Source organism: Aethalodelphis obliquidens, unplaced genomic scaffold (genome assembly GCF_003676395.1).
Source record: "Aethalodelphis obliquidens isolate GAN/ISIS:26980383/991018 unplaced genomic scaffold, ASM367639v1 scaffold65, whole genome shotgun sequence".
Lineage (NCBI taxonomy): Eukaryota > Metazoa > Chordata > Mammalia > Artiodactyla > Delphinidae > Aethalodelphis > Aethalodelphis obliquidens.
This window is the reverse complement of record NW_020838009.1, coordinates 10424863-10440024: the sequence shown is the minus strand read 5'-3', so window position 1 is coordinate 10440024 and position 15162 is coordinate 10424863.

Sequence of the window (15162 nt, the reverse complement as noted above, 5' to 3'; positions counted from 1 at the left end):
ATTTAAGTTAAATCTTTGCTTAGTCCGTATTTTGTCAAAATAAATTTGATTTTCTTATTTTTTTAAATATTGCTTTCCCTTTATTTTTCACACACACACAGACTGTATTTTATTTTTACAAGAGATAAATCAACTGACACCAAGCATTGTAGATGGATGACCGCAACAAAAGTAACAATGATTGCAATTACCAAACACGAAACACACTCATACTATGTCATAATATTGACATTCAGTCCAGGAATCCTCCACCGTAACAGCTCCTTTACTTTGCAGTGAAAATTGATTTGTATATTTTTTGCCTCTGAGTCCTTGTGGGATTTTTTAAAATTTTATTCAAACAGAAAGTCACAAAAATTATAATCATCCTCATCATTTCACTCAGTCCGATGTAATTAATTTTTAAAATTTTGATCTTTTGTTAGCACTTTTATGAATTCATCAGTTAAAAAGAAAGAAAGAAAGAAAGGGAGGGAGGGAGGGAGGGAGGGAGGGAGGAAGGAAGGAGATTCTTCTGCTGCCTTTAGTCCCAGCTTGCCCCTGAACTTGGGGAACATGACCTCCTCAGTAGCATTTTGATGCTATTGCACTTTACTGAATGTCCCAGGGCAGCTGTCCTCTTCACTGGCTGCCCTTGGTCTTACTGGTGAACTGAGCTCTGTTTTTCCCTCGAGTGGCTAGCAGTTTCATTTCTGGTGCCCCTGGGGGGAAATGGCCACTGCTCCAAAAGCCTAGGGAAAATACCTCCTCCCAGAATACCTTCTCTCCAGCTAACATAAGGCCAGGCCAGCAGGCTGCCCCACCTCAGACAAGGGCCAGACTCTCTGCAGAGCGCCTGTCCTCCCAGGGTGATGGCAGGAGGATGGGAGCTCCCTCCCCGGGCCATTCATCCACTTTCTCCTCTCCTCGATCTACAATTCATACATTCATTCAGTCGTTCAGTCACTCACACACTCTTTCTTTGTAGCGCTGGCCTCACATCATCTGCTTATTTATCTGTCTGTGGTCTGACCCCTACATTCAGTCCCCAAGGGCAAGGGCCCCTAGAAGAGATTCTAGCTCAAGGTAGTTGCTCGTTAATGATTTTTCGAGTGAATGAATGCATGAATAGATGAACTCTCATTTTATTTAGCTAATCAAAACATGTACTGAGCACCTACTGCATACACAATGCAGGATTAGGCCCAAATAGCTGCACAAAGATGCACCCCCCCCCCGCCTCCCCAGGTTTAGTACTATACAAGAGGAGGCACAAGTAATTTGCCCCAGTGGTTAAAGCAGAATTAAGCACTTTCCTATGCAGTTGAGAAGAGTTTGGTGGGCACCAAGGCAATCAAGGTGGGCCTCATGGAAGAGGTGAACTGATCTGGGATTTGTAGAGCAGTTAAGAGGTAGACCTTTCCCCTCTGCCCTCTGGCTACCCTTGACTCACCCACATCCCACCAGTTGATTCCAGGCCACCTCCCTGTCCTGGCCCAGTATTTTCTCTTGCCACCAGCAGGCTGGGATTCTAGGCTTCTCCTCTGAGACCAGGGTTCAAGACACTGGCTGCTCAGGTCTGTTGGGCCAGGCAGGGGTTTACCACAGGAACCAGCCGCTTCCTCCTAAAACGTGAGTGCCTTGACAAGTAGGGAGGATGAGTGGGGATTGCCGGGACAGGATGGTTTCCTCCCAGCCAAAGAGAGGCAGGGCATGGCAGCCACGTGGGCAGGCAGGAGGGGAGTTGTGGTTTGGGGGCAAAGGTGATTCTGAACTGCCCTGGGAAACAGTTCTGGCCACACCCCATTCCCTTCATCTCCGCAGAGCCACAGAGAGTGCCACATCTCCACGCTCATGGGGCGGTCTCCCATGTGGCTGGCCTGCGGGGCAAGGCGAGAGGATGCAGGCTTCTGCAAAATTCTCTCCCCTGTGACAACTTGTGGGATCAAAAATGAGGTCACAGATAGTGGGACACGGGACATCTTGTGCTCCCTGGTGGGCTGCTCTGAGAGGGTCACAACATTCTATCTGTGCTATTCCTACCAAAAACATACACGTTGAATTTAATCATGTGGAAGCAGCAGACAATCCCAAATTGAGGGACATTCTGCAAAACAACTGGCCTGCATTCCTTAAAAAAAATGTAGGTGTCCCGGATGACCAACAAAAAAAAAAGAGAACTAGATTAAAAAGACATGACAGCTGCATGTGGTGCTTTGATTGATCCTTGATTGGCTCCTGGATCAAAACAAACAAACAAAAAGAACCCTGTAAGAAACCACTATTGGGAAAGCTGGGGAAATCTAAACAAGAACCACGGTTAGATAAGGGATTTATCAGCGTCAAGTGTTTTGAGTATGATCATTGTAGTGTGGTTGTATGGGACAGTGTCCTTGTTCTGAGAGTATGCCTCGTGAAGCATTTTGAGGGGAAATGTCATGATGTCAACTTTCAAATGGTTCTGAAAACAATGTGTGTGTGTGTGTGTGTGTGTGTGTGTGTGATGAAGCAAAAGTGGTGAATCCAGGTGAGGGGTACATGCATGTTCATTGCACCATTCTTGCAACTCTTCTGTAGGTTTGAAAATTCGTAAACAAAAAGTTTGGAGAAAATCCCTTGTGGAGCTGTCACTGGGAGCCTCCGATTTCTGCTAGGAAAAATCAGCTTCCCCAAGGCCTGGGGCAGAAACCACAGAGTTATAGGCTCAAGGAGAGTCCCACCCACACACTCTGCCCAATTACAGTTCAAACTTTGCATGACCCACTGGGGTCCCTGTGTTCCGTACAGAACAGGGGCCAGCATGTACCAGGGACTCAGCACTTACTCAGGACCTACCCCATGCCAGGCCCTGTACTAGGCACCAAGACATCAAGCCCCTGCTCTTTCAGTGTGCACAGTTCATGGAGGGGTCAGCTCATGCCATTGCAGAGTATGTTCTGGGTACAGGAGTCCAAAAACACACAAACCAAAATGCAGGGGTCTCAGGGAAGAGAGAAGCAGAGATTAGCAACAGTAGCAGCCTCTGTGAACTGGGCGTTTCTAGAAGCCAAGCACAGAGCTGGGCCTTCTCTGGACAACACTGTGTCTCCTCTTCACAATGGCTGACCATGCAGGGGGGATTTTTTTTTTTTAACAAGGTGGAAACTCTGGCTCAGAGAGGTCACATCACTTGTCTAAAGTCACACAGCTAGAGGATGGCAGATCTGGAAAAGGAGGTGACGTGATCTCAGTCACGAAGAGGTTTGACAAACTGACTTAGTTTTGGTTTTGGTTTTGGTTTTGGCTGCACCGTGCAGCATGTGGGATCTTAGTTCCCCGACAAGGGATCGAACCCGCGCCCCCTGCAGTAGAAGTATGGAATCTTAACCACTGGACCTCCAGGGAAGTCCCCTCAAACTGACTTAGTTTGTTGCTTGCCAGGCATGAAGGGACTGCTTGAGTGAAGATGTGGAGGGAGGAAAGTGTGGGCAGGGTTTCTCAGCTTTAACACTAGTGACATTTGGGGCCAGATAAATCTCTGTTGTGCATCTGTCCTGTGTGTTGCAGGATGTGTAGCGGCATCCCTGGCCTCTACCCACTGTATGCCAGTAGCCAGTAGCACCCTCTACCCCTTGCTGAAACAACTAAAAATGTCTCCAGACATTGGCAGACGTTTGTCTGGGGGCAAGATCCCTGCCGCTGAGAGCCACTGGGGTAAAGCAACTGCATCCTGCCCCAAGCTGAAGGGCAGCCCTCGGCCTAGCTCTGCTCCTGGCTGGAGGGCTGTGCCTGCTCCCTCCTGAGGTGGGCAGGTGGACAAACCCTGGCATGAACTCTGCACTATCTCTGCGGCTGCACCCGGCTTCTCCTCCCACACTGTCCTCGCCTCCATTTCTGCCTTGACTGCTCTTCTTGGAGAGTCCAGTGAGCAGCAGCCCCCTGGGCCAGCTGAGAGTGGCCAGAGACAGGCCAGGCCCTGATCATCACTTGCAGGGCCTAGGAAGGTCACCCCTTCCAGTGTCTCAGTGTCCCCACTTGTAACGCGCAGACAAACACAACTGCTTTGAGGAATCCCAATGGATCACTGCTGTGGCCTCAGGGTTCCTGGCCAGGCCTGAATTCCAGACAGTGAGTGACAAAGGGAGGGCTCTTGCGCAGGGATCGTCCCCTCCACACCCACACAGGGCAGAGTTCTGTCTGAAGCCCAGATGGAAATGCTGTCCTTCAGACTTAAAAAGTCCCTGAGACCTTGGACAGTCAGGTCTCCAGGAATTCACCGTTAACAAATAAAGTACAGTCAGTAAGCAGTGGTATGGCCAAACTAGAGTGCCCGTCCACCGCAGCTGACCTGGATGCCCTGGCTTCCGCCAAGCCAGCCACTGTGTACTGTGTGTTATCTTGCCAGCTGCTGCATTAACCTTTAAAAGTATTTGGAGACTTAAGATGAACTACATTTCTTGCAAAGTATATTCTTTTCCCTATCACAGAAATTATTTTATGGAAATGTTAGCACTTCTGTACCAGTGTTGAATAAAATTAAAAATTAAAAAAAAAAAAGGGTTAACACTCTCCTAATGAAGAACCTCCAGGAACCTCCTCCCCACCTCCCATCCGCCACCCCCCACTGCTATACCGGCCGTTACATATTTTGGCTATTTCCTCTTCACTCCCTCCATCATTCAACATTTATTGCAAACCTACCATGAGCCAGGTCCTATGCTAGATGCTGCCCTCAAAGTGTTCCTGGGCCCGTAGGGACTAAAGAGACAACCAAACATCAACGATTCACGTAGCACAGCAGTTGTAAAGGTAGAGGCCTGTACAGAGTCCCCTGGGGGCACCATGGAGGTAGGAAAGGTCTACCTGTGGAGGAGTCTCAGAGGACTGGGTCTTGAAGGATAAGTGGAGGATCGTAGTGAAGGACAAAGGGGGAAGGGAATTCCCGGAAGAAGGACCAGCATGTGCAAAAGCAGAGGTCATCCATAGGATGTGGAGAGAAAATGTTAGAACTTGTATTTATATTAAGTTCTAGTCTCATGCTTTTTTATTTTCTATTTTATAGACATATTAACATAGTGATACATATATGGTTTTTGTTGTTGTTGTTGTTGTTTTTGGCTGTGCCGCAAGGCTTGTGGGATCTCAGTTCCCCAAACCAGGGATTGAACCTGGGCCACAGCAGTGAAAGCCAGGAATCTTAACCACTAAGCCACCAGGGAACACCCCTGGTTTATTTTTTAATATATGTATTTTGAGGCGTACCCCTCCCACATTTTCTACTGATGCATGATCAAAACTGTTGCCAAGGCTGGCTTGAGACATGTTGTGTTTGAAGGGCCTGTGAATGTCCAAGAGGTAATGTCTAGGCTTGGAGCTAGATAAGGGTGTGGGTTAGGGAGACAGCCTTGGGTGCTGGGGGTGAGGAAGGGAGAGGGGTTTAGATTGTGTGTTTACAGAGACAAGGCAGGGTGGAGGAAGGAGCAAGTGGTTCTTAGCCTGGCTGAATCTGGGGAGCTTTTAAAAAGCATTCACTCCCAGCTCCTTTGATTTAATGGGCCTGGAGTGAAGCCCAGTCATCTTCTTTTAAACTCCCCAAGTGATTCCAATTGCAACCAGAGTTGAGAACCACTGACCTAGATCAGTGTTCTTTACATTTTCATGCTGTGTATCCCCTAAAAGAATTTTGGAAAACTACATACTTTCATATTTTTAAGTTGACATCTAAATTTTTTATCATAATTTTAATAGCTGTAAAAATGTAATTTCCTGCATGTTGTATATATTTTCTCCAGAACCTCAGGGTTGCAGATTTGGTTTATTTAATTTATGGGAAATGTCTGCCATATAAGCTAATTGGCAAAGCCAGAATTCATCGTCAAGTCAGTCAGCCCAATCAGATTTACTATCTGCCAAAAGAAAATCTGGATTCATTTTTCAATTCAAATAAATGTGTTAATACATAGCCCCGTGACAACCATCTCACTTTCATATTCTAGTTCTAAGCTAAATAGTGCACAGAGCCTTGTCACCTAGCAGTTGTCCCTTAGATGGAATAAGATGCTGCCCCTTCAATATTTATAGCCAGTGCTCTCTGTGCTTTGTTGGGGGGGATCTCTCCCTCAGAAGTGTGCACTCTCTCATTGCTCCTTTGTTTGGGTCCATAGTGGTCTGCACTTGTCTAAATGATGGACCATGGTCCAACTGAGATTGAGTGAAAGGTAAGCCTTACTTGGAAAGGTAAGTGAAGTGGGAAAGGACAACTGGCTTGATGTTTGACTGCAGAGGCAAATAGATTCATTTTAGAAAAAGAGGGCAGAGAGAAGTTGAGGATCTGGAAGTTAATACCTCTGAAGTTGTTCATGATAGATCCATACATATGGTAACTTGACTTACAATAAAGACACCTATGCAATTCTGGGGAGGAACCAATGCTTTTTTCTCTTCATACTCATAAGGGAAAAAAATTAGCTCTGACCCCTTCCTCACACCATACACATTAAATCAACGTAGATCCACTGCGCCACCAGAGAAATCCCTAAAATGTGCCATTTTAACCATGTTTAAATGTACAATCCAGTGACATTAATTACATACACTATTTTGTGAAACCATCACCACCACCCATCTGCAGAACTTTTTCATCTTCCCAAACTGAAACTCTATTAAACATTAATTCTCCATTACAACCTTCCCCTATCTCTTAGTAACCTCTAATATTTCTATCTCTATGGATTTGCCTATTCTAGGTACCTTATGTAAGTGGAATCATATAGTATTTGTCCTTTTATGTCTGGCTTATTTCACTTAGCATAATGTTTTCAGGGTTCATCCATATTGTCACATTTATGAGAACTTCATTCCTTTTTATGGCTGTATAATGTTCCATTGTACCTGTATTTATTTTGAGAGTAATATCCTAAAGATTCAGAATCATTCAAGCTTTTTCAAGTCACAGTTCCTCTCTCCATTCCCCATGGTATTACATATTCCTGCACCTAACCATATATTTGAAATAAATAACGGTAGCACAATGATTTTAAAGACAAAGAAGCAGAACCTAAGTTAATTTAATTTTATATGATTATTGGCTTTTTTTTTTCTTTTGGCCGGACCAAGCAGCTTGTGGGATCTTAGTTCCCTGACCAGGGATCGAACCCAGGCCCTGTGAATGAAAGTGCCAAGTCTTAACCACTGGACTGCCAGGGAATTCTCTATTGGCGTTTCTGTGTTTAAAATTTAATACAGTAAAATAGTATAAACTGGTATATGTTTTTTTGTCTCCTTTAAAAAAAAGTTAACATACTTAAAAAATATTAATCCTTTTTGGGGGGTTATGGTAATATTTATTTTATTCTTAATTTTTTTACTGGTGTGATGACATATACATGAAGTGCAATAAAATTAAAGTGTCATTTTCTGTGTTGTTTTTCTTGTCATCATTATTATGATTATCAATTTCATTATTATTGCTAAAAATGATTTTGTTGTATAGAGAACTGGAAGCATTAAAAATATCCATTCCAAGTGTCCTGTATTCTAGGTATGCCACTGGATATATTAAAGAAAAATGAATATGTCCACCAAAAGATATGTATTATACAGAATGTTCAGAGCAGCTTTGCTCATAAAAACCTCGAATTGTAAATAACTCAAATGTCCATCACTTAGAGAATGGATAAATAAATTGTGGATTATTCGCACAATGGAATACTACATAGAAATTAAAAAAGAACTAACTACGTATACATGCAACCATACAGACGTCTCTCACAAACATAAACGAAAGAAGCTAGGCACAAAAGACTCCATTTCTATAAAGTTCAAGGACAGGCAAAATTAACGGTTGGTGAAAGAAGTTAGGAATAGTGGTTACCTTGGGGAGGGGGTGGCAGTGATTGACTGGGAATGGCAGATACCCAGACGTATATGCTTATAAAAATTTATCAAGCTTTACACCTGTGATTAATGCATTTCACTACATGTAAATTATTCTTCAATACAAAAGAAAAAAAATGTTAGCTCCAAAAGTTCAGAGATTTTTGTCTGTTTTGCTCAACTCTATCCTCAGAGATTAGAACAGAGCCTGACACATGGCAGCACACAGTAAGCACTGAACGAATGAATGAACTTAAGATTGGTCTTATTACACCATCATGTAAGTCTTGCAAGGTTACATTTACTTGTCTATCTCCCCCAGTGGATTTCTGGCCTTGGGGATCAGGGACCTGGTGGAGTGAGGCTGTGCCTGGGATTAGGGTGGTTTGACGATCTGGGTACATTTTTTCCTCCAATTCCCTTTACGGGAAGGTAGGTTGGGCTCTGAAACTGGAGAGCATTCAGGATGTGCTCTAAGGACTTTGAGATGGACCATCAGTGATAATAGAATAAAGGAAGGAGAGAAATAGAGACATCTGTAGCTACACTGACCCCAACATCCTTCGTATCCCCCCTACCTTAGACCACACTCCGTGGGCCCTGCTCCTTCAGCCCAGGGTCCCTCCTTCCCTGCTGGCCCTGTGGAAGGTCTCCGCAGGCAGCAGCTGTAGATTCTGCTCCATCCTGCCCCGTCTGATGAAAGCCCCTTCCAACCTTATTCCATCTTTTCTGAATTAGCCTCCATGGTGGACGCTCCTTTCTCGTTGACTCCAGCAGTTTCCCTCCAATCCGTCTCTCTCTCTCTCTCTTTTTTTGAATATAATTTATTGGCAAAAAAATTTTAAATCATACAGCCATGCGTGTTTACCTGTTCTCCTTTCTTTAAACAGTTTCAGTGGGTCTCTCTCTTTGCCCTTGTTCCAAACCTCTCATCCTGGTCTCCAGCTCCCATGTCTGAGCTTCCACGGTGACTCATACTGACACTGATCTCTTCAAGGTCTATGTTCGCTTGGAACACCTTTTAAAACTAGGAAAATTTGGAGAGGGTAGTGGCTTTATCCACATGGACTAATCACCCCTGAATGGGTCTTTTATCAAATTATGGTCCAAACATGGCAAGTGGATCAGGACACCCAGGAGGGGTCCTTGGCAGAGGTGAAAGTAGTGAGAAAGATCCCCAAACACATTCCTGCTCTCCCACACTTTTGCTTAAAGTGGTTCCAAGTGCCTAACAATGATGGAGAGACAAACCTAATCACATCTTTCAAGAAGGTCTGGATCTAGAGCTGAGAGACCAGTTTTTAAATCTTTGCTTATAATAATAAGAACACTGGATTAAATGCAGCAGAAAGGATCTGGGCTTAAAATAAGAAAAGAACTGCCAAACTGATGGTGAGAACTTCAGAACCTGGGCATGACCCAGCAGGAGCAGTTGGGCCAGCTCCTTAGAGGGAAATTGTGCTCCTTCAGGGAAGTCCGGGAAGACCACAAAGACAAGTGCTGATGCAGTTGCATTTATGGAGTGAAACTAAGCCAAGCTCTGTAGTCAGGGCTGCTGCCATTGTAGGGCCAGGTGGGCTGGGTTGCCAGGGAGGCAGTGGCATGAGATGGCCAGGGAGCCTGCCCCGGCCAAAGAGGTTTCTGGGCAGGGCTGGTTCTGTGGAGCAGGAGGGCCAGTCAGGAACCTGAAGCTACAACAGACTTGCCCATGAGGGTTGAGGTCTTGCCCATTTTCTTTCCTGATCAACTCTTCCTCATTTATCAGGATCCACCACAGGTACCACCTCCTCCAGGAAGCCCTCCCCTAGGACTCTGAGTTCACAGCAGTGAACTCTGGGACTTGGCTACTTCCTTCTACAGACTGTTAGTCTCTTGAGGGGGGACGGAGGGTGATTCATCACTGTGTCCCTTGTGCTTGGTAGGTGCTTGGAGATGTAGAGAAATGAGAGAAGGAAGGAGGAAGGAATGGAGGGAAAGAGAAAAGGAAGGAGGATGAGAGGAAGGGAAGGATAAAGGAACTGAAGAGGGAGAGAGGAAGGAAGAGAGAGGGAGGGAAGAAGGAAGGGAGGAGGGCAGGAGGGAGGGACTCCTGTACCCAGAGCTTACACAGATGCCCAAGCCTCACCCCTGCTTGACGGTCAGTGGTTTATCAACAGCAACACTACCCCAGGCATTGCAGCAGCTGGGACTTGAGCTGCTACATATTTCCTGCCCCATGCAGGCCCAGCCCAGGAAGAGGGGTCAGGCAGGCTGGTGGTTGCTGAGCATCAGAGCTTCGGACTATGCGGGGTTGGGATGGGCACAGGCTGACAAGTGGGCGTGGACAGCTCTGGGGGCCAAGGGAGAGCTTGGGAACAGACAGGACTGGCAAATTCTTATTAGGTCTAGTTCTTGCTCATTTCTATTTGATTCACATAATTTCAGAGCTGTGTTCTTAGAGGGAAATGTGCTTTCATTTAATTTTAATGTTTTCCACAAAATGACAATAGTATTATTGTTCTCCCTGAATATAAAGGAAAGAAAGCTCATGATTACCAATACAAAGGAAAGAATACAAAAATGACCTAAAATCCCAGAGGTAACTATTGTCAACATTTTGCTGCATATCATCCTAGAATTTATATATATATTTATATATTTGTATGTTAAAATATACAAAAGATCTTTTTAAAACAAACAAAACTGGAATCACACTGTACATAGTGTTTTGAAACTTCCTTTTTTCCATCCAATAATGTCTATGAACACTTTTCTGTATTAATAAATAAAATTTCACATCATAGTGGCTGCAAATATTTTAGTAAATGAAGATACATAATTTATTTATTTAACCTCTTTGAACATCTAGAGTTTTCCCATTTTTTTTTCACTGTTAAAAGCAAGTTTTGGGAAAACAGCCCTTGTCATTTGAAAAATAAAACAAACACACAAGTATACTATAAAAGACAGCTGATTTTGAACTACAAGTTTTAGAAATAACTTCTTTGATGATTAGCAGCAGTATCATTCAAATCTGACCTTGTGGGGAAAACAAAGAATTGGGCAATAGCTGAGATTGAGATAATTGATAGTGAGCTGTGGAAAGGGAGACGTTTCATCCTGAAACAGGACTTTTTTTTTTTTTTTTTTTGCATCAGTAGACCTCTCCAAATATAGTTGTTTTGAACAAGCTGTTGCCTGTAATCATTCCATCTACCAATCTCTTTTTGTAATTGTACCCTTTCAGGGCACCCCTGGTAAGTGTTAGTTTGTCAACAAACACTAGGGATCCCTCCCTGTTCCAAGCACTGTGCTAGGTTCTGGGGACGGAGCAGTGAGCAAGACCCACCCACATCTCACTCCCTGTCAGGCTTAGTGGCAAGGCCTTCAGTAAAGACAGGCTGGGTCTCTAAGAGTCAGCCTTCTCCCCTCCTTCTGTTGCCCGGAGCAGCAGCTGGGATCAAGGAGTTCCTGGGTGCTGACTCCCTGCTACCCCCTCCCTGGGAATGAGAAAATGCTTCTCCTAAACAGACCAGGATGTTGGAGTCCCCTGCCTCCTCCTTGCAGCTGCTCCAGATAACCTGCCCCTCCTCGGATGCCACTGCACAGTACAAACACCTTCAGGCACAGGGTGTTGGTATTGTTATTGAGATCAGGCAAGTTTCAGATTTGTTTCCAGTAGGCTAGAAGAGAGCTTAAAGTTCACCTTTTTCAACTGACCTGGCCCACTGAAGACTGAATCTTCTCTCTGATCTCTACCTTAGGCGGCAAGAAGGACACCTTAGGTGGCAAGAAGCACTTTACCTCTCAAGGTGGCCCAGTTACTCATTAGATACTGCTGTTTAGTAATCTATTCAATCAAATGGTGCATATTGAGAACTAGGTACTGAGTGCTTACTATGCGCTAAGAAATAAATCAGTGAATAAACAGACAAAAATCTCTGATCCCGTGACTCTTACCTTCTAATGGCATGGAGTGGGGAGGACAGACATTAAACAAAATAGGTAAATTACAGAAAGCTAGAAGGTAATAAATACTCTAGCAAAAAAAGTGGGGGGAAGAGTGTGCTAAAATGGGTCAGGATGGCAAGGATTGGATGGCAATTTTAAATAATATTAAAACATTAATGTATTATTAGCTAATAATAACTAATAAATGTTAACTAATGAGTGAGTTTATTAGCAAGGTCACAGGATACAAGGTCAATATACAAAAATTAAAATTATTTCTATACATTATCAATAAACAATTGAAAATTGAAAAAAAACATTTTAAAGCATTATTTACAGTAGCACCAGAAAACATGAAACACTTAGGTAGAAATCTAACAAAATATGTGCAAGATCTGTATGCTAAAAATTACAAAACACTGATGGAAGAAATCAAAGAAAACCTGAAATATGGAGATGTACATCATGTTCATGGGTTGGAAGACTCAATAAAATTATCCCCACACTGATCTGTAGATTCAATGTAATTCTAATAAAAATTCCATCAGAATTTCTTGTAGAAATTGACACGCAGATTTTAAAGTTTATTTGGAAAGGCAATGGAACTAGAATATCAGAACAAATTCAAACAATAACAACAAAGTTGGAGAATTCACATTAATTTCATGACTTACTCTGAAGCTATAATAATCAAAACAGTGTAGTACTGGTGAAAAGATAATATAGATCAATTGAACAAAATAGAGTCCAGAAATAGACCAAGACATATATGGTCAATTGAATTTTGACAAAGCCGCAAATGCATTTCAATGAGGAAAGGATAAACTTTTCAACATTGGTACTAGAACAATTGGATATCCATACAAAAATAAAAACCCTCAATCCATACTTCATGTTACTTACAATATTTAACTCAAAATGGATTATAGCCTTAAATGTAAAACCTAAGACTATAAATTTTCTCAAAGAAAATAGGAGGAAATCTTTGTGACTTTGCGTTAGGCAAAGATTTCTTAAATATAATGCTAAAAGCATTACCTGTAAAAAATTTTTTCTTTTTTGCTAAATTGTGCTTCATCAAAATGAAGAACTGATTTTTGAAAGATGCTTTTAAGGGAATGGATAGATAAATGACAGACTTGAAGAAAATATTTGCAAGTTACCTATCTGAAAAGGGACTTGTATCTGAATATAGAAAGGACTCTCAAAACCCAAAATACAATTCCTCAAAAATATTAAAAGTAGAATTACCATATTAACCAGTAATTCCACTTCTGGGTATATACCCCCATAGAAATGACAGCAGGGTCTTGAAAAGGTATTTGTACACCTGTGTACGTAGCAGCATTATTCACAATAGCCAAAAGCTGGAAGCAACCCAAATGTCTGTTGATGGATGAATGGATAAACGAAATGCGTATGCATACGATGGAATACTATTCAGCTTTATAAAGAAAGGAAATTCTGACACATGCCACAACACGGATGAACCTTGAGGATATTTTGCTCACTGAAATAAACCAGTCACAAAAAGACAAATACTGTACGGTTCCACTTACGCGAGGTACATAGAGTAGTCAAATTCATAGAGACAGCAAGTAGAATGGTGGTTACCAGAGGCTAGAGCAGAGGGAAATGAGGAGTTCTTGTTTAATGGGTATAGAGTTTCAGTTTTGCAAGATGAAAAAGTTCTGGAGATGGCACAACAATGTGAATGTACTTAACACTACTGAACTAACACTTAAAATGGTTAAGATGGTAAAACAAATTATTTCTTAAAGCAAAATATAGCAACAGATAAATCTATAAAATGTGCATATTCAGCCCTTAGACACTGAGCAGCCTTAGTAAAGCCCTGGTTTATACAAAAGCCACAAACCAGCTGCCCTTGGAGCAAATCCAGACAATTGATATACTCTGTCTTCCACAGTGCCAACATTTAAAATCAGGAGATTTCTCATACATTTCTTTTTTTTTTTTTTAGATTTCTAGCTTCTCTTGAAATATTGGAAGAAGTGGCCCTGCTGACCTCTTATTCTGTATGGCAATAAATTTACATAAGTGCCCACTCAGAGCTCTTCACCTAGTACATTACCTGCCTGGTCACTCACTGTAGGCATCTGAATTTGCCATCCCTGTTTTGATCTTTATCCCCGATGGGCTTGTGATCTGTAGCAGGTATTTGTCATACTTTTTGGCTGACCAGCATTTAAATCTCCTTCCAATGTTTGAGGAAAGTCCTTTCTGATGAGGCATTATAGAAGTGGAAAATTCCAGGTACATTCCAGTTTTCCTGGAAGTTTGAGAGCTGACCTAGTACCACTCATCAGGAGCATCAGCCTCAGACTTGGAATTGGAAGCAAACTAGCAGGGATAGTGCACAGCTCATTTTGGTGATGGGTGGTAGCTGCAGCAGTGACCATATACAGTCTCTAGGGTTGTCATGGCCACAGTTCTTGTGGTATGTCCAGTGGTGGTGGCCCAGGGGGTGTCTAGGGCCTGTGATGGTCTTCCCTGGATTAGTCCCATAATGTGATTTTGGTCATTGATCCCGTGAAGTCTCTAAGCCTGATTCTCTAATCCCACATGAATTTAAGGAAGGATTTCTTCCTTCTTTCCTTCCTTCCATCCAATTCTGAGATCTACCCACAAACATGTAAATAAATTCCTTTCTTGCCTAACTCAACTGGAGTCAAGGGCACTGGTTGATGTAGTAGCTGGGACTTATTAAAAGAGAAGTCCCTGGGAATTCTCTGGCAGTCCAGTGGTTAGGGTTCAGTGCTTTCACTGCCATGGCCTGGGTTCGATCCCTGGTCAGGGAACGACGAAGTTCCCACAAGCTGCACAGCGTGGCAAAAAAAAAAAAGAGAGAGACAAAGAGAGAGAAGTCCCTGAGAGAAGACCCCATGGACTAGCTCTATTAAACAACATTCCTCCCCACAGCCTGGTTGTTTACCTTTTCTTGGATCCCCTCGCATACAAAATCTGTAGAATAACTATTATTTTCCCCCAGTTCCTTGACATAATTTGAATGGATCTCATTTTCCTAAAAGGAAAAGCATCCTATGAGAACAGAATCCTTCTAAGGGAACAATTCAAGTGAAGAAAAAGCCAAACAAGGCCGTCTACTGCAGTGTTACTTCTAATAGTGGAAAACTGGGAGGCAACTAAGTGTCCAACAATGAGTGACTGATTAAATAAATCCAGATGTGTTCTCCAGGTGAAATATTACAAAGTCCATGAAAATGGTCTCTGGCAGCAAGGAAATGTTTATGAAACAATGTGAAATGACGTTGTTTTACAAAATATAGAACTATATATTCCTATGCTGAAGACTGGAAACCATAGAAAAATAAAAACAGCCTTGTCAGAGTGGTGGAATTTTTTCTTTTAAAATTT